Source organism: Bactrocera dorsalis, unplaced genomic scaffold (genome assembly GCF_023373825.1).
Source record: "Bactrocera dorsalis isolate Fly_Bdor unplaced genomic scaffold, ASM2337382v1 BdCtg010, whole genome shotgun sequence".
Lineage (NCBI taxonomy): Eukaryota > Metazoa > Arthropoda > Insecta > Diptera > Tephritidae > Bactrocera > Bactrocera dorsalis.
Genome location: NW_026038061.1, coordinates 126,657 through 154,501, shown reverse-complemented (window position 1 = coordinate 154,501; position 27,845 = coordinate 126,657). Strand labels below are relative to the sequence as shown.

General features: G+C 41.2%; 1 long non-coding RNA gene across 1 annotated transcript in view; it reads left to right on the top strand.

The window, feature by feature from the left end:
• LOC125779944 (uncharacterized) overlaps positions 1–26,623 on the top strand; it is a 40,199-nt gene extending 13,576 nt beyond the window's left edge. Inside the window, exon 2 of the long non-coding RNA XR_007423466.1 lies at positions 20,234–26,623. This is a non-coding gene — a long non-coding RNA (uncharacterized LOC125779944). The remainder of the gene's footprint in view (positions 1–20,233) is intronic.
• The last annotated feature ends 1,222 nt before the right edge of the window (positions 26,624–27,845 follow it).

Below are 27,845 nucleotides of genomic sequence, written 5' to 3'. Positions count from 1 at the left end.
ACAAGCTGCAATTTCTGACATGCCAGCTACGAGAGTGGCAGTGGCCGGGCGCTGCTGCGTCCACGCATCTTAATTAAGCGCCAAGTGGTGTCCGGCTGGGCTCGTGTAACTAGGTGTTTATTCGTGTGCACAGTTATGCACACATGGATACAAGCACAAGCGCCGGGAGCATGGACACGAATTGAGTTGGCTGTCGGCTGGACTGCCGGAACTGGGTCGGCTAAGGGAGTTTGCACGCGCTCGTAATAAAAGCATGTAAATAGTGCACATATATAAATAAATGCTAAACTGTATAAGTTTGCTATATACGCACATCAGAGTATGCGCTTGCAACAACTTTGGATGCGGTTGCTTGTGGGGGCATGAGGAGTGCGTTTTAATTACTTTATTAGCTGCTATCGCGTTATGTTATGCTAATAGTTTGTCATGCATAAATTTAATTTGCAACGAGTGCCCCGCAGATCCGCAGTAATTTCTTGGCATCCGTGCGAAATACTTACGAGAATGTGAAGTAGTAAGCAGTCGACTCCGATTTGGACGTGAAACCTTTGGAACGCGCAATCGCGGTACCGATGCAAACAGAAAACTCATCTATTTCGTAGCGCAGCACTTTCAGAGATCAAGAAACAAAAAAATACACATAGTATAAAGATTACAACAAATCATCAAGGAAGGGGTGTTGGCGCATGTTTCCAAAATAGCCAAAAAGCTGTTCCTCCAAGGAAGAAGCATAGTAAAATGTGGTCACACGTGCTTTTTGACATTTCACAAATTATTTTTAAATTCGACGTGTTCACGCTTTTTTGCCATTCGTCTAATGATGGCTTGGAACTTCGTTAAAAGGTTATGGCAACAACAACAGTTGCCCGCCCATACAAGCTTCTCACCTATTGAGCGCAATTCTAAGTACAATAATCCGCTTTAACTGTGGCATAAATTTAGCAAAATATGACTCTTTAATGCCGGACAACACCAGGCGGGCGTCTAGCTCCACTAGCCAGTTAAGCGATTATTTATATGCGAGTTTGTGGCTTTCGTCTTTTGTTTGAGTTTCAAAAATTATCATTTTGTGCAGCGGAAAGCTGTCAAGTCGCGACTTTTTCGCGATGCGTTTATGTGCGTATGCGAGTATGTGTGAGAGAGTTCGTGAGCTAAAACCGCAATTCCCCCACCGACGATACGCATGTCTGTGGCTGTGTGTGTGTCGATATGCGAGAGTTGGTGCAACTTAAAATGCACTGCTGGCCACCGACTATAAAGTGTCCACTTATTAAGTTAAACAGCTGCGATTTTAAAAAGCCAATTTGCGCATAATACGCCGGACGTGAGCAAAATTTTTGCATGTCACCGTGACTGTCTGGCGTTTTTCGCCTGGCAGCTCGGCAACCCGACTGCTTGGATCGCGGTGAGCCACACGCAGAAACGCTGCGATTTGTGCCACATGCACATACCTTCAGGCGAGGAATTCCAGCTTTGGCCTATGCGTAGGCCGTGCTCAGACTTGAGTACGCAGTATTTATGATTAAGCGCGGACAATGCTGCAGTCATATATTTGATTAAACATATGTACGTATATTTGTACATACGCAATATTTGTGTGATACGCATTTATGTGGAGAATAAAACCAATTGTCGCTGACTGTTTTCTATTTTCGGCTAAAGTCAGCTTGGATTTTTGGAGCTGTCGAAAAACCAGTGACAAGATGTCGTTTGGGCTCTTCTATTGCTCTAACTGCAACTGTTAATTACTATGACACTTTGATTTGTTGTTGTAAGTTAGAAAATTTAACGATTGTTCAAGGCGCATGCGCAACAGAAATCGCCAATAAAACACCATCAGACATGCCTTATATGAAAACATGGGCATTTTTTAATTGAAAAATTATGCGAAGCCAAAGCGTGTGTGCCGGAAATGATTGATTACATCGTCTAATGTGACGGAAATGCAATAAGCAACTTTGTTTAATGCACTTTTGCATTTTCATTGAAGTTTATCTGCATGAAGCGTGTTCAACAGTTTTATGGTTTATGTGGGTGGCTTCAGTTAATGTGATTGTGATAGGCATGAATTGAAATATTAAGAAGGGCATGGAACTGATTTTGAATTTTGTCGTTTGAGATTGAAGCGACTTCATTCGTTTACAGATTACTTTAGATACTTAAATCTCTAATCCTGTAATGAAAATGTTTTGTATTTTCCCTTGCTTAAATTACTAAAGTTCGGATATATTGCTTTTTAGAACCGTCGACTGTGATTTCTCTAACCTCGCACGCTAAAAGAGCGGCCCTACGAGTAATACAAAACTTTGCTTATGGAATGACTGATGGCGAGACCTTTTATTACCAAAGTGACCGGAAATATCTTTAAAGGATTTCGTAATTTCCGGTCAATAAAGAATGCTAAACGTTAATTCCAAGGCGCCAGCGTTGGGATTTTCTACATAATTGGTCCGATTCGGTGGAAGACAATTCGTCGATTTTGCAGCTCCTTGCTTTTGTGACCACTGGGCAATTCTTGAGCCAAATTCTGAGAATGTTGCAAAAATAAAGTGCAACAACGGTGTATAAATGGCAAACAGACAGCGATGGGTATAATAATGTAAGCTGAAGCGTTTAAATTTACCGACAGTAGCCACAAAACAAATCCCTGTAAAAGGTGCGATTGACATTGCCGGCGCTGATAGTGCGTTAATGGTGGCGCAAGCAACACACCGATCGGCGGCGAAGCCGTTGGTGCCACCACCATTGTTTCGCCTGTCGGCGTGTGGCGGCACATCGGCGGTATTGTGCGCTGACAGCAATTCTTGTCTTTACAAATTCGTGAATATTTGCTGCCTTTGTGGGGGAGCCACCGCCGCGCAAGAGCTTATCCTTCATGGCCACACAATGAGTTTGCGTTGGGCCCATTGTGCGACGCCAGCGATTCAGGCGGTTCTTGTGTCAAAACGCAAGTGAGTAGTGAGTGCATAATGTGTTTAAAAAATATCAATGATTGACAGTACCGGGAAAAATCAGCGCCGATTGTCTACACGTTTGCGGATGGTACATGCGCTCAAAGAAGGTGGCAGAGATGGGCTTCTTTGTGGGCTGACTACTTCTAGTTGCACATTTGTGTGTTGCGAAATGAAGTATACTCCTTGTTAATAAGCAAGACCGATTATTATGGTGGTCAGTCTCAAAATCTGAAAGTGAACACAATTAGTTTTCGGAAATAGTCGTAAAATGAAATTGACAGTTTTCCATTCGGGAACAAATATCTCGATATGTGGCAAGCGGAAAAACCGCTCGCTTAAGCTACCAAACCGATTTCCATTTAATTTTTCTTTATTTTGATTCAAGTTTCATACAAAAACACACGAACTGAACGAACCTGGTCCTGCTAGCAGAAGCTTATCTTTGTACATATGTAAGCTTGTAATATAATTAAGCGAATCGTAATTATCAAAAAAGTTTGGTTTGCATTTTAGATGACTATATGTAAGTTTGTAAGTCCTCCATGGAGGTTTCCTTCATCTTGTTGCCGCAGTCAACCTGCAATTTGGAGGGCTTGAACGCCTTTTGAATTATTTCGAGATTTCTCTCTTTCGGCGCTCCCTCCACTTCGTTATCTCAAGAAGGAAAAGCATAATGTACGAATTCGTCCACTGGATTAAACAAAAACGATTTATCTCAAAGAAGTTGTCACTCGAATTACTCGCGCTTATCTTAAGTGGCTTGATAAGCAGACAAGGAAATCCAAGAGCTATCGTCTGTCTGCTTAAGTGTCTGTTTTGAATCAAATTAACTGCTTGTTAGCTGTCAGCGTCGACTTGGCGTGGTGCTTGGAAGGGAGGCAAGATTGTTAAAATGTAATTAATTTAAAGCAATTATGGACAACAAATAACATGCGCATAAGTTCAGACTCGTATGTATGTGTGTATGGCCATGTGAATGCTCGTATAGTTGAGTGTGAATGTAAATGCGCCTGGGTAAGAGATACTGCAACGAAGCTGGGCGTATAGAAGTGTCGATAATAAATTTGTTAGTTTGGTGCTAGACAGGATTTGAAGAAATAGAATGGAACGGAGGTACAACTCTGGCTGCTAAGGCCAAGAAACTGGACACCGGCTTTATCAGTGCTGTGGCGAAGCGTGCGTGTGTGTGTGAGCACATTTATCGGAGACGCGTTGCATAGCTGCATAGGCCACCGCCAATATAGGTAATAACAAACAGCTAACGCAGAAAGGGGGAGAGAGCATCCGCTTTACGAGCGTTTAATTTATAAAGCGACTATTTATGCGGCGAATGCCACGCCACATACTTACATCACACTTACACAACCGCACGCCAATGTATGGGGGCACATGAAATACTCCCAACAACAAGAGCACAACAATAAAGAGCAGATTGTGTGCAATTGTGATAAATACGCGCAATTTGACACCGAAACGAATAAATTCCCGACACTTTAAAGATGACAGCAACAACAATGCAACCTCAGCCAGCACTTTGACACACTACGCAATCACGTTGCTCGCTGGAAGCGGAAAGACAAATTTATACACGGCGTGGAAAATCTGTAATCTAAGTGAGCTTGCGGCAAATCCCATAAACTAATACTTTTTGTGGGCATATCTTTGTTAAAAATATTTTCCTATCTCCATTCATACGCTCACACATACACTTGCGCACAGCTAAGCCCCTCACCACGATTCTGCTATAACGACGATATGTCTTGCCTTTATGTTAACATTTTTTGGCAATACGGATGGGCTGGATACACTGCGGTACACAATATTCGTTAATTGTTTGTTACGCGGATAATGGCGGAAACAAGGGCGACAATGTCGATATAAAAATTAGGTATTTGCATATGAATTGGTATGTTAAGTTCGAAACATTTAAAGCCGAACAACTTTGTTAACGGTTTGGGACCACAACTTTTATGTTTTTTTAATCTCTAGCATGGCACTAATTCAAGTTTGCGGTCAACCAGGTCTTCTACGGCGGCCCGTGTCCATCGCATACATCTAAAGAATATGTGTTCTGCGTCGCCTTCTATCGCGTCGTTATATAGCCATGACGGCTCTTCGACTTTATCTATTCTATCAAGGTACTTTCTGAAATATCCGGATAGCAACTAGTTGTGTAGAAGTCGACTTGTTTATAAGTTTAAATATTTTATAAGTTTTATAACTTTGACCTATGCGAGTATTGTGTCTTTCTTTATTCGGTCAATTGCGCTCTTTTTATTTTCGCCGCCTTTAATGCGGCGTGCTTGATTTGTACCCAGAAAGTTAATCTGGGATCAAGACTTAGGCATAGATAATTCACAGTTTTTTGTATCCTTAGAATATCCTTAGTCGTTTACATGCTTATGTCGAGAGAAATGTGCTTGTTCGTCAGCAATAGTAGTTCTGTTCATGTTTGCGTCCAAATCATGACCTTATTCAGCTTTCTTCGGGCTTTCTCTCTGTCTCGGGCTATGAATACTGCAACAATGTCGTCCGCGTAGCCGATTAAATATGATTCGTCTGGGATTTCAACTTTTGGTATTCCATCATAACTAATATTCCACAGGTCCGGGTCTAAAAAGGACACTTGTGCCGCATCTGACGTAGCTTCTATTTGTCGTGATCCCTCTCTAGTCTAGTACAGCAATTGTCTGCTACTAAGAAGCTCCACACCACAGCATTGAAGTAATCGAGGATTATACAATTTTTTTCCAAAGCATCCATCATGTCCGCCCATTTCGAGCTATTGAAGGCGTTTCGAACGTCTAAAGCCGCCAACAGAATTATTCGCATGGGACTATACATGGGGCATACACGCTGTGCTACTTCTACACTTCTACGCTTCGGATAGCGCCAAGACTTGACCTTCCGGGTCTAAAACCGTATTGTCTGGGGGAGAGTCCGCCAGCTTCATACATAGCCGCTTCCAGTCTCGGGTTTCCAGTAGTCTTTCATAGAGCTTTTCCGCTGTATCGAGCATGCATTGTAGTAGCTGATGGCAAGGAGATCCCCTTTTCATTTCATTCAAATACTCCTGCTTCGAGGCAGGCGTTATACATGTTTAGGACAACTGCAGGTCGTTCTGTGGTGATTGTTTTGAATATTTCAGCTGAGATCCCGTCCGGGCTGGGCAATTTGTTAGTTTTGAGCCAGCGGCAAGTTGCAGTTCCTCGGGGTGAACCGGGAGATTTCTGAAAACCTTATAGCCTGTTCTGGCGCACTGACTCACTGATGCCATTCATTTTTTCAGCGTTTAATCTAGGTGGCTTGGGCTCCGATTTGCTTCATAACTACATATTTTAAAAATGTAAAATCATGGTTACCAATAACACAATAACACTTTCATATAGTGTTTGTGCGCAAGTGCGACTATGAGAATGTTAATTTCGCCGAATTATGGAAAAATATTTCGTAAGAATGCACAGAGTTTAATTTATGCGGAACTTCGTTGCCATCCGTATATGGACACATCGAAATTTCGAAATTCTGAAAATTATGATCGATCGAAATAAGCGGATTGGGTAAATCAGGCGTCAATAAAGATGTCAAATGACACCTTGTAACAATTCTGAAACGAAGTGTAAAAATGGAATTTATCGGTCACATTGCCAAATAAAATTGGAACCTGTATTACTTCTTTAATCAAAAAGCATTTTGTTACTCAAGTCTGTTGTCAGTGTTCACCGCAATCGTCTCTATATTTGCTTTACTCGAAAGCTTTAACGGCTCAACCGAAATGCGAAATTGATCTGCCATTTTGATTAAGGACTTTGGAAGAGGCAAACTGAAGGTTAATGCTGCAGTTACTTACAAATAACGAATAACAAAAAGCAGAACTACAGTTGAAACAAAAAAAATGCTTTGGAATAAATCGTCACAAATGTAAAAAGTCAACGAAATGCGAATGACTGATTGTCCACATGAGTCCTTTGTGTATGTCGAGCGACTCTGATTCCAGTGTGAATACGGGCAAATAGTAATGCACTCATGACGACCTAATCAAAAGGCAATCACTTTGTAGGCAAAGAGGAATGAGTCCTGCCCCTAAGGGAATATGCCATTTTTATATGATGTGCGACTGACGCGTTGGCAATTGGGTAGTGCTATTGCATAATAAACAAATAGGGGTCGATGTGTCCCTTTAACGCTGGAAGCAACCAACCCTCGCCCGAATAGCGCTAATAAATTAAGTTCGATTGTGTAATTGATCACTTGAAAATTGGATCGAACGGGTGCGCTTTTAATTGCCTTTGGCGCACACTTCGCATACCCAGACATTATTCTGCCTTTTATATGTATGCACAAGCTATGTGCATGTATGAGTGTGCGTTGTGCCGCTGCTAATTAAGTGTGCAATTGTCTGCGCTGCCAGATCGAGGTACTACATCCATACTGAAGTGATGCCACCGTTACTTGTATGTATGAATGTATTTATGTGTGCCAGCGGCTCCTCCCACATACTTACATATGCTCACATATTCTCAAGTCATTATGATTTTACGGCAATTCGCAATCGCAATTGGGCCATTATGTCTGCGCTCAGCTGCGAGTACACCCTTGCGTAAACACAAACACAAGCATGGTGTGTATGTGTGTGTATCTGTATGCATGCACTTTTGTACGTTTTTCTTCGTTTTTACGACCCTTTGTTGAAGCGAGAATTTTCGGCGCGCCTGAGTTATTGCCACTGGCAACATCAGCGATAAGTGTAGTCGAGTGAAATATATGCAGCGATGTGGCAACGGCATGCAAATATTGCCACATATTATTGCTGTTGTTTCCCTTTGGGTTTTCGCCAATTAGCGCTCGATGGACGGTTTCCACACAGCGAAGTTTGGTGTCGTGGGCTCGAAGTAGAGTATGAGTGGAAGCTGCGGCAGCCGTTGAAGAAGCAATTTGTGAATGACCGTGACGCCTTGTATGCGAGCGAAGCAACTGAATGGCAACCCGGTTGGGAAAATTAGCATTGAAGAAATTAGTCTTCTTTGCGGCCCGTAAAAGTGTCGAGCTTTTAAGACCAGATATATCTACAACCGTGAAGCATGCCGTGCGGGCACAAAATGCTTCTGTGGGGAATCTTCTGAGTTTTGGAGCGCAAATGAAATGGCTCCAACAAAACCACATTTCAATACTTCTACTTTCGATGCCATAAAGAGAAGAGATGCAAAAATTTTCCTAACAGGTGTGTGCAAGATGTTGAGGCACATGCATATGTACATATGTATGCCCAGTGTAGAATCGCCGATAACTGCCCAAATAAATTGCGAAAATTTTAATTTGATTTCCTTAACGAATTACCGTTAGCATTTGAATTACTACGTTGCTTTTTTAGGATTTTGCGATGAAGATTTTCGTTTTATTTTTATCTTCATTAAAACAAAAAATAATGGTGACGGATTATTCACAGTTGCTGGCAGCTTTCGAAATTCTTCAGTTCGGAAGTTAAAACAATGGCAAAAGGCTTGGCCCGTTGAGGGCATGTCTAATGGCTTGCATCGAACGAATCGGGGATGTCAATGCTCAATCTTGTTTCGCACAGCGGTCTAAGCTCCACGAGGTCACCAAATTCTGTCATACCGACATACATGCAACTTATTTTCGGCGGTTTTGTATACTAAACAACACGGCGGATTGGATTTTAGTTTTAGATTCAACTAAAGGTTTTGCACAGCAAAAACAGTCAGGCATGTGATACAAGTTAGGCTATCGCAATTTTTGCTATCACTTTTTTTTGTGAATTGTTAGAAAAATTGCTCTTTTTAAATTAGTGTGGACTATTCTCCATGTAAACCATGGCATGGCTTGTTTCTCCCTATCTTGAGCGGTGCCTGAAGTCTTCACATGTACACTTCTTGATTATCACCCAAAGGACTGGACTTGCTTACGTTGGGTTTTTTAGCGAAGAGCCTGAGACTTCAGGGGATTATGTATAAAAGAAAAACTTAGGACTTGCACTTCTATATCAACGCATTTATGCACCATACATATATTTCATTTTATATTTCACTCTAATGACACAAATTTTCAATAAAAATGTTGACGAATTCGAAGAAGAGTTCTCCAGTATTGCCCGCGCTTCAATTAATGTTAATTGTCGAAAAGTTGTTGTCTTAAAGTGTGTGGAATATTTGTTTCCTGGAAATCCTCACTGCGCGTGTGATTTATTCAAGGGACGGCAAAGGTACGCGCATGCGTGGTTGACGTGTGCCTGGCCAATGCATCTGGGAGTCATCAGAATTCCAACGACGTTGTTATGCCTCGCTGTAGCGTCGTGTACTGTAGGGTGCCTTAGACAATTACTCGTCTTAAGTCAAACAGAAGTCACATAACTACTCAAAGCCATATATCCGTTGAGTAACTTTCCAAAAATTAGCATTCGACTTAAGTGTTTGCCTTTCGCTGTCTGGCTACATGGGTCAAGCGCCGAGGTGCACGCGTTACGTAAAATGTCAAATTAATCTTGAGAGGTCTACACTTACCTGTGTATCTATGTGTGGGGTGTGTGTGTGTGCACATATCTACGCGATTAAATGTATTTACGTGAGCAGCAGACAGGTGGTACTGTTTCTAATAATTTCTACCCACAAGTCTAGCATTTGGGTTCTGCAGGTAAGAACGAGGCAGACTCCTGAGTTGCTGGGCTGGCTGTTTGCGATTATATGTCTCAAAGTACAATATTTCTTTTTGAACAAATTATTTTGAAAATACTTACAGTTAGATATGTCCATTAGTGTTTAAATATGGCAAATTTTAGGTATATGCTTCGATGAAAAAATCGACACTAACAATTCAAGGAGCCATAAATCGTAACATAGGTTGCTGACATTCAGACAGATGACTCGTTCGGCGTCTGCGAAAAACCAAAACTGGTCTTAGTGTGACTCACGAGCCTAACGGACTAACCTATTCAACAACTTCCTAAAGCGGGTTCCTCGATGTATATGCTTCGATTTCTGGGAATTTAACTGAATATAGGTCCATGCCTTCAAAACACACCCACAGTTTTGGTTTGCTACCATGAAGAAAAACCCGTTCAAAAGTATTTATCTGAATGCCTTACCTTTGGTTTTTGAACAATTGGTAAACTCTATATTGAGAACATCTTGAATACTCCGGAGAGGTTATTCTCGTTTCTTCTTAATTTATTCAGAAAAGCTCATTAAACTCTTATTATAATATGGACTGTATTAAGATTACCCCTTTATTAGCACATTTTTGAGCTTAAGGTTCCCGATCAGTGCTTTCACTAAAAGGATGCAGCATACGCAAAGTGTTATTGAGGCCGAGAGAATCCGTTACTGCATCGATATTAAGAAAAGCAAAGGGCTTAAGACATATTCGCACATCCAGTTTTATTGTTGGACGTAGCGTTTTCAACAAGGCCATAAAAATATGTAACTCCTCAAGATTAAATCAAATTTTGTGGTCAAGCATGGAAGAAAACTATGTGCTACGTCAGCTGCACAAGTACACCATTGTAAGTATAAACATCCTTCGGCTCGTGAGGCGCAGTAGCGTCTGCATCATCTGTTGGATCTAGCTCATTTGTGGCTTGTGTATTCTGCTATTATTTTGGGTTAGTGAGTCTGATTATCAGATACCTCATTACTCAGGATAAACACACGGGAGGACGTTGAGAGTGATGAGGATGACCACCAGTCAATCAGTTGAAGCATGATGTTGATCGCGCCACCATAACTGCTACCAACCATATGTGCACGAAACGAACCCGAGGCGTACAGGCTACTGTCGTATTTTGTTAACCCAAATTCCCCTACAACTACACTTCAATTCTTGCAGCCTTTGCGGTTAAGAGCCCTGGTGGTATTTATCGCAGGCAGCGCCTTCTGCTGCCGAAGATTCTGCTTTGTGTGCATAAGGTGATGTTAAAGTCATGTATCGGCATGAAGCTTCAGCCGGCTGTGGCGCTAATTTTGTGGTGCTGCAACTTTATGAACCGCAGATTAATGCTCAAGCGAGTGCCAAGGTGCGAAGGTATGTGTACGTACGATTTTATTTGCGTTCAACGTAATCATACTCGTAAATACAGTAAAAGGGAAAGTCGTTGCCACATGCTTTGGCGTGATTGCGGTTGAGACAATTACACATAAATGTTTTCGGAGGGCCTTTCGTGCACTGCACTGAAGTTCAAAAATCTACATCGTTCATCTGCTCAGTTGACTGGCTTATTGGTTGGGCGTGTCACGCAGCCTCTCTGGGATAGCGTGCCGCTATTAACATGTTTTACTACTGCGATTAACTAAACTACCTACGCAAGTAAGAGGACATAAAAACTGGTTAGGATAGAGGGAAAAAATAAACGCCAACACTGCACTTTCACCGCCATCGGTGCTTATTCATCTCATTCCCCAGAGTGTAATTGAGTTGACAGGCGCAAGGCGATGGCCTTGTAATTCTTGTTGGAACGCTAATCGTCGAGTCGTTGGCTCGACCCATCAAATCAGTCGCATATCATTTACGCTGATTGCGAGTACTTAATTTCGGTCGTCATTGCGGTGGCGTCTTTCTTTTCCTTTGCCCCACGACTTGCTGCAAGCGGTGGTCCAATCTAATTGATACACGTAGCAACCATCAAAGTGATGGGCAGAAATTCGCGGTTCATGTATTGATAACTCTCCCCCACTCACAAACAGTTCATTGGCCCACCCTCGGTGTTTTCCTTGCACCCTTCTAATTTGCTCAGCCCTCAAAGCGCTTCCTTGTCATTGAGTTCAACTTATAAGGCCCAATGTATGTGCGACTAGGATAGTGCTTCCACCATCTTTTGTGTATTTAACGAAGCGCACTTAATTTGAACGTTTCTCCCTTACATAAAATTAGACGATTACGTGTTATTTAGAATTTCAGAGTTTCTATGCAGCTACAGCCGCCTCCCTAGTGCAGTTAAGCTTCGAGAGCGTAGAGCTACTTAACACGTAATTCCATTTTAAGCATGTGCGCTCAATTACTCCTACCAGCGACGTATGGCTCCCAGCTTAGCGTCAAAATGGTTGAAATACTTGAGTTTGCGGAATATACGTAAATTGTGTAGGTGTTGATGTACTTTTCGTTCATCCTCCCAATGTGCTCTTTACATATTTGCGGTGAGTATTAAAAGCTGATGAAGGCTTGGTGGCTTTTAATCAGCTTTATTTTGCAAACATGAACTGGTATTTCATTTGTAATTTTTAATTTCGTTGTGATAGTTCGCAGAGGCTGCAACCCTGTGGAATGGGCTTTTCGGGAAACACTAAAAGAAAGTGTTTACTTTATTCCAAAATACCTTAACCTTTGTCCAAAGAAATAAATTCCACTCAAATTACGCTTAATCCTCCACCAAATTATTGAATTATTTCGCATGAGCTTCCAGCAGAAGAACATTCAATTTCACTCAGCGTTAAAAATTCACCGAAAACCCAATACTCAATTTAAATCTTTCAACAATTTGCACAAAAATGTTGCCATTTTGCCAAGCGGCGACATTGATTGCGAAAGCCACAGTCATGAGGGGTGCACGGGTTTCATAAAAAGCATAATTATTTCCAAGAAGCCATGTACATCTGTAATGCACAAGCCAGAGACAGCTCAAAAAAGCGTTCGGAAAAAGCGAGACTGTGTAAAGGCTCACAAAGCGACAGCGTCTAAAGGGTCGTTCGCCTGTCGTCCTTATGTCTGCGCGCTGATGCTAATCCATCACTTCTTAGAGCCCTCACTCACAGCTCATCGACCGGTGATGGCCCGCTTACTGACAGTCGTCACAGTTTCAATGTCGCAACAAGACGATCGCTATGAGGCTTCAAGCTAGTGGTCTTCGGGCGAGAGCCGGCGGCGGCAAGGAGCTTATGCGATGTGCACACGGGCATTTTCAAAAATGCTAAACACTTCTGAAACGAAAAACAAACAGCAAAAAATCAAAGGGATTTAATCTTCATCACTGGTTGGCAAACAAATAACGGTTATTGTCATCGAAGAGTGGTGCAGAGCCTGGTCTGCGCCTATATGTATGATGTGAAGACGTCGCCAAGTCTGGCATAGCCCGTTGGTGCATTCTCATACATTGCGATCGATGCGCATCGCGCTGCGCATGCGCGCTGTGATCTCCGAAGAGAGTTATGCGCAAGATCAATTTAAATTGCATGCGCTCAGCCGCAAAACCCAGATCCATACGAGAAAGAACGGCGACAAGTAGCAGGAGCGATGCGCGATAAAAACAACATTCTGAAGCAATCCCATTGTTCTTGGCGAAACAACGAAAGCGCCCTAATTGATGCAGCGCAGCTATAAATTTACCATTTTCCGTACCGCACCAATTGCCCGCTAAGTCCGGAGGCACTCTTAGCCGTTCGACTTGATTATGGCTTAACCTTCGCGCGGCCGATTCACTTTTTCGGCGTTTTTTCACTCGTGTTTTGGTGCATTGTTTTGTCCTGAATTATGCGGATAAAGTTGACGTTTGTGGTGTGATTTGTACAAGCGCGTGCAACAGTCATACGACATGACAGCAACAACAACAACAAGCACAAACCGACACTGTGCGGGGATCACGGGAGCAGGCCGACTCCATGAGCACTTCACATGTCAGCGTAATGTGGCTGGCTTACAACCGGTGAAACTCATTGTACACTCCGTCTTTAGACGCCTTAAATGTCGCAATAATTCGTTTTGCACACAATAAAGTAGCGCATTTAATGCGTATGATCGGCAGTTAGCGATTTAAAAACAAAATCAAAAGCACATAATCGCTTTGAAAACTCTCGCATCGGCAGTGTGGTCAATTAATTCCGATCAGCGGGCTTGGATCACAACATTGCTTTCAGAAATTCCCTCCACTCTTCATCCGAGCCTCAATCGGGCTTTTTTAGTCATTTAAACCCCCCTCGCGTAGACAACAACTGCATAGATGCGTAGGCTGGGTAGGTCAAAGTTTCGGAATTGCACGCTTTTCTAATACTCTTCGAGCATTATGGCAAAATGTCAATGCTGCGTAGTAATAATTGGTACGCATACATATGTACGTACGTGCCAAATACGCCGTCCATTCATTGCATTTTAAATTTATTTAACACCTCCATCGCCTGTCCGCTTTCATTTATTGACTCAGCATCCATTCACGCCATCCAAGTTGAAGCGATACATTTTTCGGCCGTCCCCTGCCATTATTGGCATGGCCGACGCCAGGGGCTATCACAACAACAATGGCATGTTTGATTATTCCCCCGTTCAGCGCTCGAAACTCAAAGTGTTTCCACTAAACTCGCTTAATAGTGCTATATAATTTAAGCGAGTAATAAAATGAAAACGCAATTCGATTTTTATTCTCGCAGTTGTCTGTTCAACCGCACACACAAAAATATTCGTGTTATAAATTTAGTACATACCCAAGTGGAGCTCCTCTTGGCTCGAAAAGGGGGCGCGTACACCAGGTAATAAGTTTGGTTAACGAGGGTTTAATTTATGATTTGTTATGTTTCCGGTTTATGTCGAACGAGCCTTGCATATGTGGTAGTGTGAGTATGCGTATATGTGTCGAAATCGCTCCGGCTATAAGGAGCAGATCACAGAAGTGTTTACTTCGTACAGAGTTGAAAAAACAAATAATCGAGTGCCATTTGGTTAGCGAAACGTAAGAACAAGACTATTGCTTATACCCTTTGCACTCTGAAGAGCTTTTGCCTTACCTACAACAACCAGAAATATTCACGTGGTCTATAGTCTAGGAATTGTAAAGTCGGCTTTTCATATTTTGATGGTGTAAATATTCTCGTCAAAAAAAGGCTCAAGTTCAAATAAATTAATTTCGTTAAATTTGGCATTCATTTTCGTTCTGGAATATCTCCTTAATATTAGTCACGATAAGCTCATCATATAGCCGAAATACGAATTGGGAGTGAGAGTGCTAGAGAGAGTGTTCGAAAGAAGTATTTGGCTAAACCGGAACTCTGGCCGCTTTTGCATCTGACCTTTCGGCTTAAAACTATGAATAAGTCTCTGGTAGTGGGAATTAGCCCCTAAGAATTATCTAATTAATTCAACAGAGGTATTAATCGAATGGTGAGTAATGAATGTTGCTTGTGTTCTAACTTGGGATTCGTAAAGTTCCTACAAGCCCATACACCCATTTGTATATGCAATCATAAGCTCCTCAACCTATACGTTCGTTGATGTAGCAGTGCCCTAACCATTCTTTGTTTTAACTCACTAATAATCCTTAATCCTTTCACGCTCACTGTGAATTTGTATGCAATTCCCAACAGAAAACATTACAAGCGAACAAACAAATATTAATTTGGCAAACGAAAGATGGTCAGGGCGATTCCTTGTCCTTTTCGTCTGCGGACGAAGGCGAGAAGACGACGCAATGCGTTGAAAATCGATTTGTCTGGTTGCGCCTGCCCAGACGGATAAGAACACATCCGCGACTGAACAGCCAAGCGAAGCTGCCATTGGGTGATGGAGAGTCGGTCGGTCGCTCATTGCATTTAGCGGGCGGGCGGGTTTTTCAGCATGGATGGCACTGGCATTGCAATGCCAACGAGCATCTCTAACCACATAAATTATGAGGCTAACAAGGCGAAGTTCAGCAGCAAGCCAAAGGATAAACGCCACAATCGCACGCCTGGAATAGTGACTGCCGACGAGCGGTTGGTGCGGCTGGTGCAGAAGTTGTTTGCGAGCTGGCAGGCAGGCGTCATGGAAATGATAACTTAGCGACGCGCTCCGGCACGATTGACTTAATTCTGTACCTTTCGCCTGCTACATGTGGATGTTGCTCGGCGGGGCTATATAACTGCCACTGCTGGCTGTGAACAGAAAGCAACAAATGTAAAAATACTGACGTTGGCAGGAGTAATAAACGTACGCCCGGCGGAACTATGAATTCGACGGTGGCTGCCTGCATGGCGGTTGTAGCATCGTTCGCATGCTTCGAAAGCAAGTGGAAGAAGTTAAAAATCAAATTAGCGAATGTGTTGAAAATTAAAAACAAATTCATGGATAAATTGCATCTGCAACGAGGAATTGCTGCCGTACGGCTTCGGGTAACTGACAGATACACAATTATTAAAATGTGCGCAGCCCGCTTACATTCTGCTAAGGTCGCTTATGTGCGGCCGCAGGGAGTACCAATCGCGGTGGAGGAGTACCTTCGCTTGCGCTGGAGGTGTAGCGGTTGGATGTGTTTTATTCGCGCGATTTGATGATTATTTGTATTTGATTTGTGTGTTTCTGTGGAACTCTGGAACGTTGTAACGCTGGAGCCATGGTTGAACAAGTCAGTCGGGTAATAAAATGCGAAAAGGCAGGGCAGATATGTGGTTTTGTGTGGTTAACAGTGGACTTCGGGAAGAAGTACAGTTGAAGTGCAAAGTTATCCAATATTAGTGGCAAATTTACAATTGTTGCCTATATTTAACGCATTTTTATGACTTTTACTAATATGTTTCTATCATTTCCAGCATAGTCCATGTCCTGCAAATTACAAAGATTCGAAGAATTTCAAAAGGAGTGGTTCCAATCTTGCCGAAGCTATGTCTAAAGATATTTAAGATCATATCTCATATCATGTCAGAAATGTGTTTATCTGAAAGGGTTAATCTAAATCCATCTACGTTGGTAGATGTTTTGAACAAATAATACCTAATTTTTGAAAGGCCAATGGAAATACGTAATAACGCCAATTTTTCACTCTACAATTTTTTTTATTTTTATTTTTATTTGTGTATTCCCAGCAAAGCTCACAAATACGCCCCATTTTATGTTCTCATTCACAGTTTCGTGTTTTTTTCATTTGTTTTTGTCCTCCCATTGATTGAGGAGCGGCCAACCTGTAATCTTGCTGCCAAGAACCATCTAAGAATACTGCCAGAGAACGTTGACTGAGTGCAGTGAGTGAAGCCGGATATAGCAGAACTAAATTTTACGATTCAGTCGTTTAACAAATGAATTTACAACCGTAAAACGCCCAATTGTCTGGCGTTAAAATTTAAATGGCACTGAATTTGGCAAAACGTTAGGAGCAGTAAGAGGGAGCGACGACAGCGGAGGCAGCCAATGCCCGGTTGTTGAAATTGTCCGTCCGAAGTGGTGAGAATAATGTAGCCGTCTGCAGTTGGACAAGGGTACACACAGATTTACGTATACAAAGAACCGCAGGCACTTAGTTGGCACACACACAATCAAGCAGTGACAGTCAGCCGCGCTTAAGAGAGCAGGACGCTTTAATATCTCTCAATTTTCTTGTTATATAAACACAAAATTAATGGATCGTGATGTTTATGCAGAAATTTTATTCAGGTTACCAGGCAAAGCCCCTCCCATTCGACGATACATGACCCAAAACGGAGATTATGGAGAGGATTACTTAGCGAGGTTCCACTGTTATCGTTATTTCGATAACGGTGTTATAATGAAATTTAATGAAGGCGTTGAGTTGAATTAAAAAAACGCCATAAAATTTAATGCAAATGTTAACCGCAATTTCACTAATAGGCCTTTTAAGTAACTAATTTCAATGTTCTTTGAAGCCTTTCAATTTTTTTGATTTGCAAATTTCATTTGAAACACGCATGCAAAATCGTACACACCAGCTTGATTAAAAGTCCAACCTTTCTGCTGTTCGCAAACTACCCGTGCACATGCGCAAACGCATAATTACGCGGCACACATAATTTTTCGGCGCTGTTGCCTCGCAACTGCTGCTTAAGGGTCGCCTTAAAAACGCAGCGCAAAAACTCGAGAAAAAACGCTGAAATGCGTGCAAAGTACAAGTTGCATAATGAGCTTGCCACCGAAGGCAAGTTGCGCTTGGAAGTGAAGCGGTAATTTGCTACTATTGCAGCGCTTTTCGTGCTAAATTGCCGATAAATGAGGGGCCATAAGCAATTGCGATGATCCTTGCCAACATATTTGAGTTTATGCATAACGCGAAATCTCTTCATAACTTAAGTTAGGTAAATAACTATGTGCCATAATGGAGTGCTGCAACAGTTTGCTGCTCCTTAATGGTTCGCCAGGGGTTGCCAATATAATTTTTAATAGCTGCAAGTCTATTGGGAATCGTTTAACTCGCTGTGCCAAATGAACCGTTAATGATCTGAATTCCAGTAAATTAATGTCATCTTCAGTAACAAGATAACGAGATCGCTCCTTTAGCGTCGCAATAATTCTGCAAACAATTACAAGCTGCCGGAATTTATAATATCCATAACTACTTGTTTGCTTTCACACTTAATACCAACATTTTATAGCGCAGCGATGAGATGGACGAGCAACGAGCAGCCCGTATGCAGTTGCGCCATGAAAACGTGTCCACGTAGGCCGTTGGCCGTTGGCCATCGTTAAATTTCTCCAACTGCACGACTACACGTTGGACCTGTCATTAAGTGAATTAAGTGGCAAGCGAGCCGCGGCGATCAGTGCGCTGGATTCTCTTTCCTGGCGACAGCAGCAGCTTTCGTTCGACGCATATGCATGTAGCTGTAATGGTGGCACAGCAATTTTGCACCCAACGCCCGCCGTCATTGATTATATTATATTGTTCGCGCATGTTCCGCCATTATGGAGTTATTATGATCAATAAGAGCAGGTTAAACGCTGCAATTAAGTCGAGTCATTTACGTTGCGGCTGTCTGCCCATCAGCCGGGGCGAAGAGGACGGAAGATAGTGCCCGCAAGCGATGCTTGATCGGTTGTTTGCAACTCACAAGTAAGGACCTACCTTCTTAAATACACGACGATCGGGCCTTTCGGCAGTTTTGCGTAATTGTGCTTAATTTTTCCAGCGCGATCATTTAGTGTTACGAGCAAGCAATTGATTATAATGGGTCGCTATCATACGTATCGTATTGAGCTCAACAATATGCTAAGTGCACGCATCACCCATCAATGGCCGTCTGTGCTATCGATGACAGCGGCTTGGCGGCAGCAAATGACGAGCAACCGAAAGTCGAGGCTGACGGGGTTGGATCCATTCTGAGCTTGTCCGATGGTGTAGCGGCTGCTGATCTTAAATGTTGTGCGCGATCAGTGCTTGCCATCTAATGTTGTTAATCGCACACCAAACACACGTAGGCACAAGTGGCATGCCATTGAACGGCGTGGTACAAATTGTTGATATGCTGATTGAAGATCATTTTTGTTGAGAGAAACTATTAAGCAAATCAACAGTATCAGCCAGGATCGCGATCGCATTATTATTCGGCACTCACATCTCCGTCCACGATCGGCGAGTGCAGATCCGGTCAGTGCAGTTCGGGTTGTCTGTGATCGCGTTAAGTGATTAGGCAGCAAGACGAGAGGTTGCCACCTCGGCGGGACGTGTGCTCATGTTATCGTCGTCTTCATGTGCTCTCTAGGTAGTAATTTAGGCATATCAAATTCTGAAAGTGCCTCTAACTTTGACGCATAATCGATCGACGCGGCAAGTTGTGATTATTTGTGAACTACTTGAGAAGCCACAAAGCCGGTTTGGTTCTTGCAGCCATAAGATTTTACGAGCAGCCATCAGCTGGGTGTGAGAGGTATTTTTACACAACTTTATTGATAACCGTTAAAATATCTATCGATTGCTGCTATTAATATTTCTCAAACTGAAGGTGATAAATTGACATTCATTTACGTGTCTAGATACAAATCTCAAGCGGTTTATTGTCGAGTTTTCCTACTTTGTTGCCGATAGATGAAGTTTTTAGAAAATGGCTTGGATCTAGTAGCCTAGACTTCATTGCATGTCAAGCAAGTACTTATACCTAGAGCTTCATATGGTGCATTAGTAGGCGATATTTAAGTGAAAATTTTGGTTTTTTCACCAGACAAGTATTAAGTTACCCAACGGACCTTGTGAACTCGACTGCAGATTGCATCCTTCCGCCACAGTTGAGCAATGGTTAATGTTGTTATTCTTTTTCATGATAAATATAACTTAATAAAATACCAAATTTTTTTTATAATCCATTCATGATTTCGACGAACAATGAATTTTGAATTCTTACACAACAATTTTTAATATAAAGTTTTGCGAATTCGAAGTATTTTCTCGGCATTAATTAGTGGAAATTGGAATGGTACAAAATATTCGGTTACAGCCGAACTTAGTCCTTAATTAATTATTCATTAACCCAGTATCTTTTTAACGGGTTCCTCACATAACAGAGCCTGAACTTATAAAACTAACTTCATAATGCGGTTTGTATTGAATTATGGATTAATGGCGTCAATTTCATTTTTATTTATTTACTCCACAGAAGATAGCTGACTTCCGCTTTCGACAGCGGCAAAGGGTGCAACAGCTGGTGTCCGCACGGTGGCATGTCAATGCAGCTGACCCCTTAGTGTGGGTGTAAACGTAAATGGTTCGAGTGCTGGTTGACACTTCACACAATTACACACTGGACGGTTAGTGTTAGTCGCTGGCCGATCGGATTATTGCGCATGCTCAAAACAATAAAATCGCATACCAACGCTTCGCATGAATAGTCCAACTAATTTTGTAAAGAATGGACGCCAAGTGAGGAAGGATGAAGTGAATTAAATATTTGAACAGTCCACCACTTAAGGATACAATAGGAACGACAATGTGACAAGCCATCGAGTGGCGAATAATGGCACAAAACACTCCGCATATGTCCTGACGGTGGCAGCAGTGCGCTCAAAATTTAAAAAGGCTCACGACACAGCGGCCTGCGTGTATGTGTATGAGTGAGTGCCGTTCCAATTGTGCCGCCGTGTTTAATAGGCAATATTTAATTGGCTGTAAGGGACACTGTAGTTGTACAAAACGGCTTCTCGCCCCGAGAGTTGCGATTCTGCTGAAACTTTATTGTACAAACATACATACATATGTACATACGAAGTTATATACATACATGTTCATACATTTCCACTTAATTAATGAGTCCGATGATGACGATGACATTTTGGTTTATTTTATTTCGCTATGTCCTTCTTCGACACGGAACTGGAGGCGAGGGACAGCTGGTTGCTCGATTTGACTCACCTACTTTACTCTATATGTTCGCCGTGTTGCTGCAACTCGAGGCCCTTCAGATGTCCTTTGTTTACCTGCTTCTATTGCTCACTCAATTATTGCTGGCGGAGGGTTGCTGGGATACGAGTATGCTTTAAATTGTAAATTAATGACTTTTCGGCTGCCAAGTCGCTTGTTCTTGCTCACTTTTGTTCGTCTCCATTGTGTGGTGTACACATGTACAAGAGCATAAATGCATACCAAATACTGCATGCTTGTAGAGACGCAGCTCTGTTTTTGTATACGTTCGAGGTTTAACAATTTTGTTTACTTCGATGAAATTGGTTTCGCACTCTCAATTGCCATAAAAGCCGCAACGAAACAAACAAAATAAACTCATAATAGAAGAAAAAGAAAGGAAATCGCTGCTACAAATTTTCCCAATGACTGCGCCCTTTGTACAATATATGGGTATCAATGCAACGCCGTGGCTGCTGCCGGCGAAGGATAATAATAAAATTAGCCAATAGATCGGCAAAGGTGTAAAAAACGCGCTCAGGTGTCCTAAACCGAGCTAATGGCTCTTCTATTGGTTGGCTACACACACACGCCAACATACACAGGGATTTGGAACAATACGGTCGAAAAAAATCTGGAACAATTACGAATGTTCGGGGCTCGAGTACCGAACAATGGCGTGCGAATTCCAGATAATTGAGAAGTCAAAACGAAATCATTGTCCAACGTTTTTGGCACAAAAGAGAACAATAAACGACAATTGCATGGGGAAACAACAATTAAATTGAACAATTACACAGAGTACTTAACTAAAGTGAGACTTTTTAGCTTTTGAATTATAATTGATATTTAATTGAATGACAAAGGTTTCCCTGTTTTTATTTTGAATTGAACTTCTCCAAATCGAAATCAAGAAGAAGAAGTAGAAAGCAGGGACTCCATTATTCGAAATTCGTTAGAATACACACAGAAAGTTATGAAGTATAAGAGTTTAAAGGATTTTTTTAGAGGTTTGACCTCTTGAAAGTGGTTCATACAAAAATTCATCAACGAAAAAAATTAATTTTCAAAACTTAAACCCAAACATGATATATATAAGTACACATGTAAATATATAGACATCGCGAAAGTTAAACCAATGGGAAACTGTAGCGTTCTTAAGACCGGTCATCATTTATCCATTAAAACTCCCAGTGAAAATCAAATGGTTTTTCACCAGCGCAAGCGAAAATTTTTACCACTCAAGTATTTGTGAAAAACTGAAAGCGAACACTTCCTCGGTGAATGTTTCGCCTTCAGCTGTTTGAGGCGAGCTGTCCGTTTCGCCGTCAATGCTCCCATTTAAAAGATATTGGGCAGCTAGTGTGGAAAAAACTGAGATTTGTCAATATGTAAGCCCTTTGAGTTCTGAAATTGAGCTTAATTGGTTATCACTTGCGAGCAAAATGTGCTTAATGATGGTTTGAATTAGGTCGCGGTAAGGAGCTCCTGCGCCTCACATTTCAACCAACCCACTAACCAACCGAGTGATTCCTCGGTACTTTAGTGATATGTTAAACAGCCGCCATTCTGGAAGTGTTAACTTCATTAACTGGAACCACTTTTCCATACTTTCTTGCCAATAAAATTGGCAATAACAACAACAAACACAATGGATATTAGCAAATGTGGTCTACTGGCACCAATGATGCAGCAGCATGCTGCGCCCAGCAGCGGTGCACCGCCATTCGCCCCACTTGCATCACTCACGCCCGCTTCCCTCAAGTTATTGGCTCGTGTGCAGCACATGCAAATATGACTAAGCAATAAGAGAAGTAATAAAAACGAAAAACTAGGCGTTTATTCATAATTTTTGCTCGGCGTTGCAAGAAATCGCTACAACTTAATTCACAGCGTGAAATGCCATAAAAGTGTCTTAAACTTATGTTAATAATTTCCCATTGAGTAGTGGGCAACATGTGAAAGCAGCAATGCAAGTAAAACGTGGTGCGGAGATGCGCACCAAAATTACGCCAGTGCAAAGGAATCCTCGGCCAAATGCAGCAATAACGCAACGAACAGCGACAATGTGACTAAAGGTGCTGGCAAACAGATTTCACGCTGTGCTGATTTTAAGTTTGCGTTATGATTGCAAGCTGACACCTCACGCCAGCCACGGCACGCTGCATGTCCTCATGCAAATACCAAATACATGGATGTTGAAGGCAAGCACATTTGTTATTGTAAATCGCATATACTACATTCTTCATCTTCATTGCAAGGGGACACAAAGAAAGGTATTCACAAGCTTCTGGAGAACACAATTGAAAATGATAATTAGTTTCTAAACCTTTCAGTCCAAAATCTTAGAGAGTGGTGAATCGAACCAACAACTGTTGTAATTTTTTTAAGTTAGGCCTAGTCTAAGAGGCAAAACAACAAGTGTGCGGCTTGCAATTGGTTGCCTCAAGAGTTTATTCTTGATTTGATTTTCAAGCCAATGAGAAATGTATTTATATACCTTATACACCTCATACATTGATAACATTTATGTGTGAACCCTGACTTCCTCTACCTTAGCTCGAGTGCATTCGAGGTTCCACTAAATAAGTCTTCCTTTTATTTTGGTGGACTTTCTTATTGAGCAAGTGCAGTTCAACAGCTTGACTTTTCGCCGTAAGCGTCATGGTCGGTCCATGCATGAGCTCAGCGGCGTCAAGGAAAAAGTGTTAACTCATTGAAGGTGTTTAGTCATGCCGATAACAATCTATAATTAACTCTCATTTAAGGCATTCTGCAGCTGTGTGACTTCATTAAAGCAGAAACACCTGTGTATGTGAGTATTCATAAGTATTTAATAAACAATTGGAGATTTCGAAGATATTAAGCTTGCTCAGGAAAATGTGAAGTTAAGTTCACTTTCGGTATATTAATATACCTGTAGGTATCAATTTTCTAATCTCAAAACTCTGAAACTTTGCTGGCGAAGACTAAAAAGATTTGCTGCCAACGAGGTCACTGATTCGGAGACTCAGTACATGTTCTCCTACATTTCTAGAGCATACGTTTTAAGGAGTTCGTAATTGCAATAAATCACATGGTCCAAGAGGAAGTGCTTGGCCATGATTAGCATCTCAAGCAAGCCTTCAATTGAGGCGCACAAATACACTTCTGAGACATCCAGCAGGGCTTACAAGTTCATGTCCAATTGACGCAAATCAAAAGACTGGTGTAGATTTTCACGCTTGCAAGGACGCACCAGATACCATACGCCATATGGGTATGTGTGCACAATAATGATGGATGTAATCGCTTATGTTGAATCAGCAACGATGCAGGGATGCATGAAGCAATAATAATAATAATCTTAAAGCATACATACACTTGCATATACATACATATACCTCGCCTACTATACGCTTGTGGACACATCCAAGCAACCGTCCAACCAACCACTGCCCAGTTGGCTGGCGATAAATAATGCCTACAACTTAGCGAGATGTTATCTTACCAGATTAATTCTTTATTACCGCAATCTGTTGTTGATTGCCGGACAGTACGAATCCTCGCCAAGCGGCCAGGCATTTAGCGCGAGGGAACACCACAGCTATGGAGCTCTGATAAAGGCGGTTCGCGCGGAATTCGCCAGATTGCTCAATTACTCGCTTTTAAAGTCAACGGAAATATGAAATAATGAATACAAACTGCGGGCCAGTGCTCGTGTCAAGCATGTTTAGCCTATTTAAACGTCACAATGTTCCTAAAATGTTATCAACAACGTCATTTCTCAATCAGAAGCGCCCTTCCTCTCGTCTTCTCACACACACCTTCATAAATAAACACCAGCATTATTCCCAAGCTGATAATCGACATTACCAACAACACACAGCTGCTGCAGAAGAGATCTCTGCACTCTCACATTCTCCCCTCTGTTATCATGGATGCTTAGCTGCTGATGCTTATGAGCGAATGTGTGCTCCCCAATCATTAAAATATGATAAATTGCATCTATTTTATGGGGATGATTTTAACAAGACAATTTAACAAGCGTAATTTAATATTTCACTCCTTCTTTTTTACACGCTGTTCGCACCACATACTCGTATTTGTATATTTTCTGATTTTCGGATGCAAGTTGGCGCGCACTGGCGCACTGGCTGCCCCAGAGCCACATCAATAATGTTGTAAGTAGATAATGGCAAGAAAAATAAGAAGAGGAAGACAAACACAGCCGTTCGGATGGATTTGGTATGTTCTTACTGAGGGCAGAAGGTGGTTGGTAAATCAGCGATGCCGATGTCTGTCGTATCTGTTGTTATTAAACGAAAAACGAATCGCACCCGAGGGAACACTTAGTGTGATACGCACTTTCATTCATATTATGTAATAAAGTAAATAATATGCACATCAAAATCCACATGATATACCATATATAAAATATAGTATATAAATACGATTCTCTTAATATAGAAATACCTTCGGTGCCCCTGCTGGCCGTTGAAAGGCTATGTATAATGGTGGATGAACCAAAATATTTAGATTATTCAGGAACTCTCACAAACACCGATAAAAGCCTTATACTTTATGGATGGTTTATTCTTTTGGAAAGAAATCGAAAATGCAAAACAAAGACATACAATGCCAAATCCACGAGCGGGATTGCAAGTCATGACCCATAGAGGCACTAAACGAAGTCAGCTGAAGCGATTTGCTAATCCGCGAAATATTGAACTCAGGCCCCCTCCACTGTTTTCTGATTTATGTATGTGTGTGTATGGAGTTTGCTTTATTGCTTTACTTGTAACCGAAGTTGTGCTCTACTTACATTACAAATTGCGAAAACAGCAATGTGAGAACCGCAATCAACTTCAGTTACTGATATATATATAGAAACCGTTCAGCACCCCTTCAGGGTTTATGAAAGTGTTTAGCATTAGAATAAAATGAACGGAGAAGAGTATGGTGCGAACTTCAGTAGTTTAGAACAGTTTGTTTAAGGGGTGAGAGTGAGTGAGTGTAAGCTGAAGATTTTATTGATGAGAATGCTTCGAGATATATAAGATGGGAAGCTCTTAAGGGAGGAGCCTGCTTTAGAAGCTTCAAAAAATCGATTTTTTTTTTGCTAAATCTCTTTAAAAATATCTAAGAATATGTCCCCAAAGTATAAGAATTCGAAATATTTTCGAAGCTAGAAGGGAAATAGTGACCGAGCGTCTAGCAGATATATTAGTGCTTGGGCAGAAAGCGAAAACTTCGACACGCGATTTATCGGTTATTCATTTTTACGATTTTCCTTAATTGGCGGGCAGGATAGAAAAAACTAAACGTCATATGGAATTAGGGCAAAGTTTATTATCTTTGGCATTAAATTGTCTTCTATTTAAAAAAGGAATAGTCAAGTTTGAACATATTTTTAAACAACATAAAGTATACTTTTTTTCAAAAAACACTTTTTTTAATTTTTAAAAAATTTGTAAAATTTTACACTTTTTTGAAATTATTAAAAAACATGAATCTCTTTGAATTTTTTTTTTCCGATAGAAATTGTGAACTTCGTCCTGCCCGCCGTCCGACAAATGCACATGCGAGATGCATCAGGCAATTGCTTTCCAAAGGCAAACTATCAAAAATTTCGTATCCAAAAAATGTGTGAATGATGTTTAAATATATAACTATAAACCCTAGAAATTTAATTTAATTCTTATTTAATTTTAATTCTTTAATTAATTATTTTTTTCCCTTCCAAAAAAAATCCTCAAAAATATCGATTTTTTGAGGCCTATAAATCAGGCTCCCCCTGCAATAGAGTCAGAACTTAATTTACCATTTTTTACTCGTTATTTATTTATTATTTAATATTACTACTAATCGCTATACTTTATTATATGTCTACACATATACAATACAATAATACCATAATAATAATAATATACAAATAATCCTATCCTTGGTCGTACAAATGAGAGAAGGAAGCGCCCAGGTGATTCCACCTCGCCCAAAAGTCAGCTTTACCGCAGATATAAAAACTTTTGCGACAGCAGCCAGTTAGAGCAACTACGATTGATATGAACCTTTCTAAGAGAAAGTAGTTTACAGCCCCTTTTAGGATCCATTTTGGATCAAAGGATCGTGCAGCCGCACATGTCTGGGTTTTTGGCGCGCTTGCCGAGCTCACGGGACGTTCACAGATCCAGCGATAGAGCGCAATGGGACAACCGAGTACCTACTCGTTCCCAATTTGACGTAATTGGGGTAGGCTTCTCTAGTTTTATAGGAGTAAAATATCCAACGGCTCGTGAATTAATGATCGCAGTCCACAAATAAGAGCAACAATTCACAATATTAAAGGTGCAATTTACCTACAGAATACGGACTTAATATGAATTTGTCCAGCTATTATATCTGTCTGAAAGCAAATAAAATTACATACTTGAGTATTTTATGTTTGAATTAATTATAACCGTTATTGCAATGAAATCGGAGTACTTTTCTGCTTCTTAATGTGATTATCTCCACGCTAAGACCATTATCTAATAAACTAAAATGCGATACCACATTGATTTATTAGTTTATTGCATGCGCAAATGTAAGTTTTATTAGTTAATTAAGAAATTACGTTCAGTCACAACAACTTTAACTTGGCTATACACAGAGGCTTCGATTATTAATCACCGTGGACCGCTGAAAATGGGAGCCCACTCTCTAAAATACCTCTGAAATGTGCCTACACGCACACAAGTACACGTACTTGAGCAGTATCGTAATTAACACACACACACAAGCATATGCCTGGCGGCTGTGGTCGGCTCTAAGTAAGCGATGACCACAACACAGTATTCAAATTTTTCACTCTTACTAATGATGAATGATTTTTGAAAATCTGATTGAGTTGT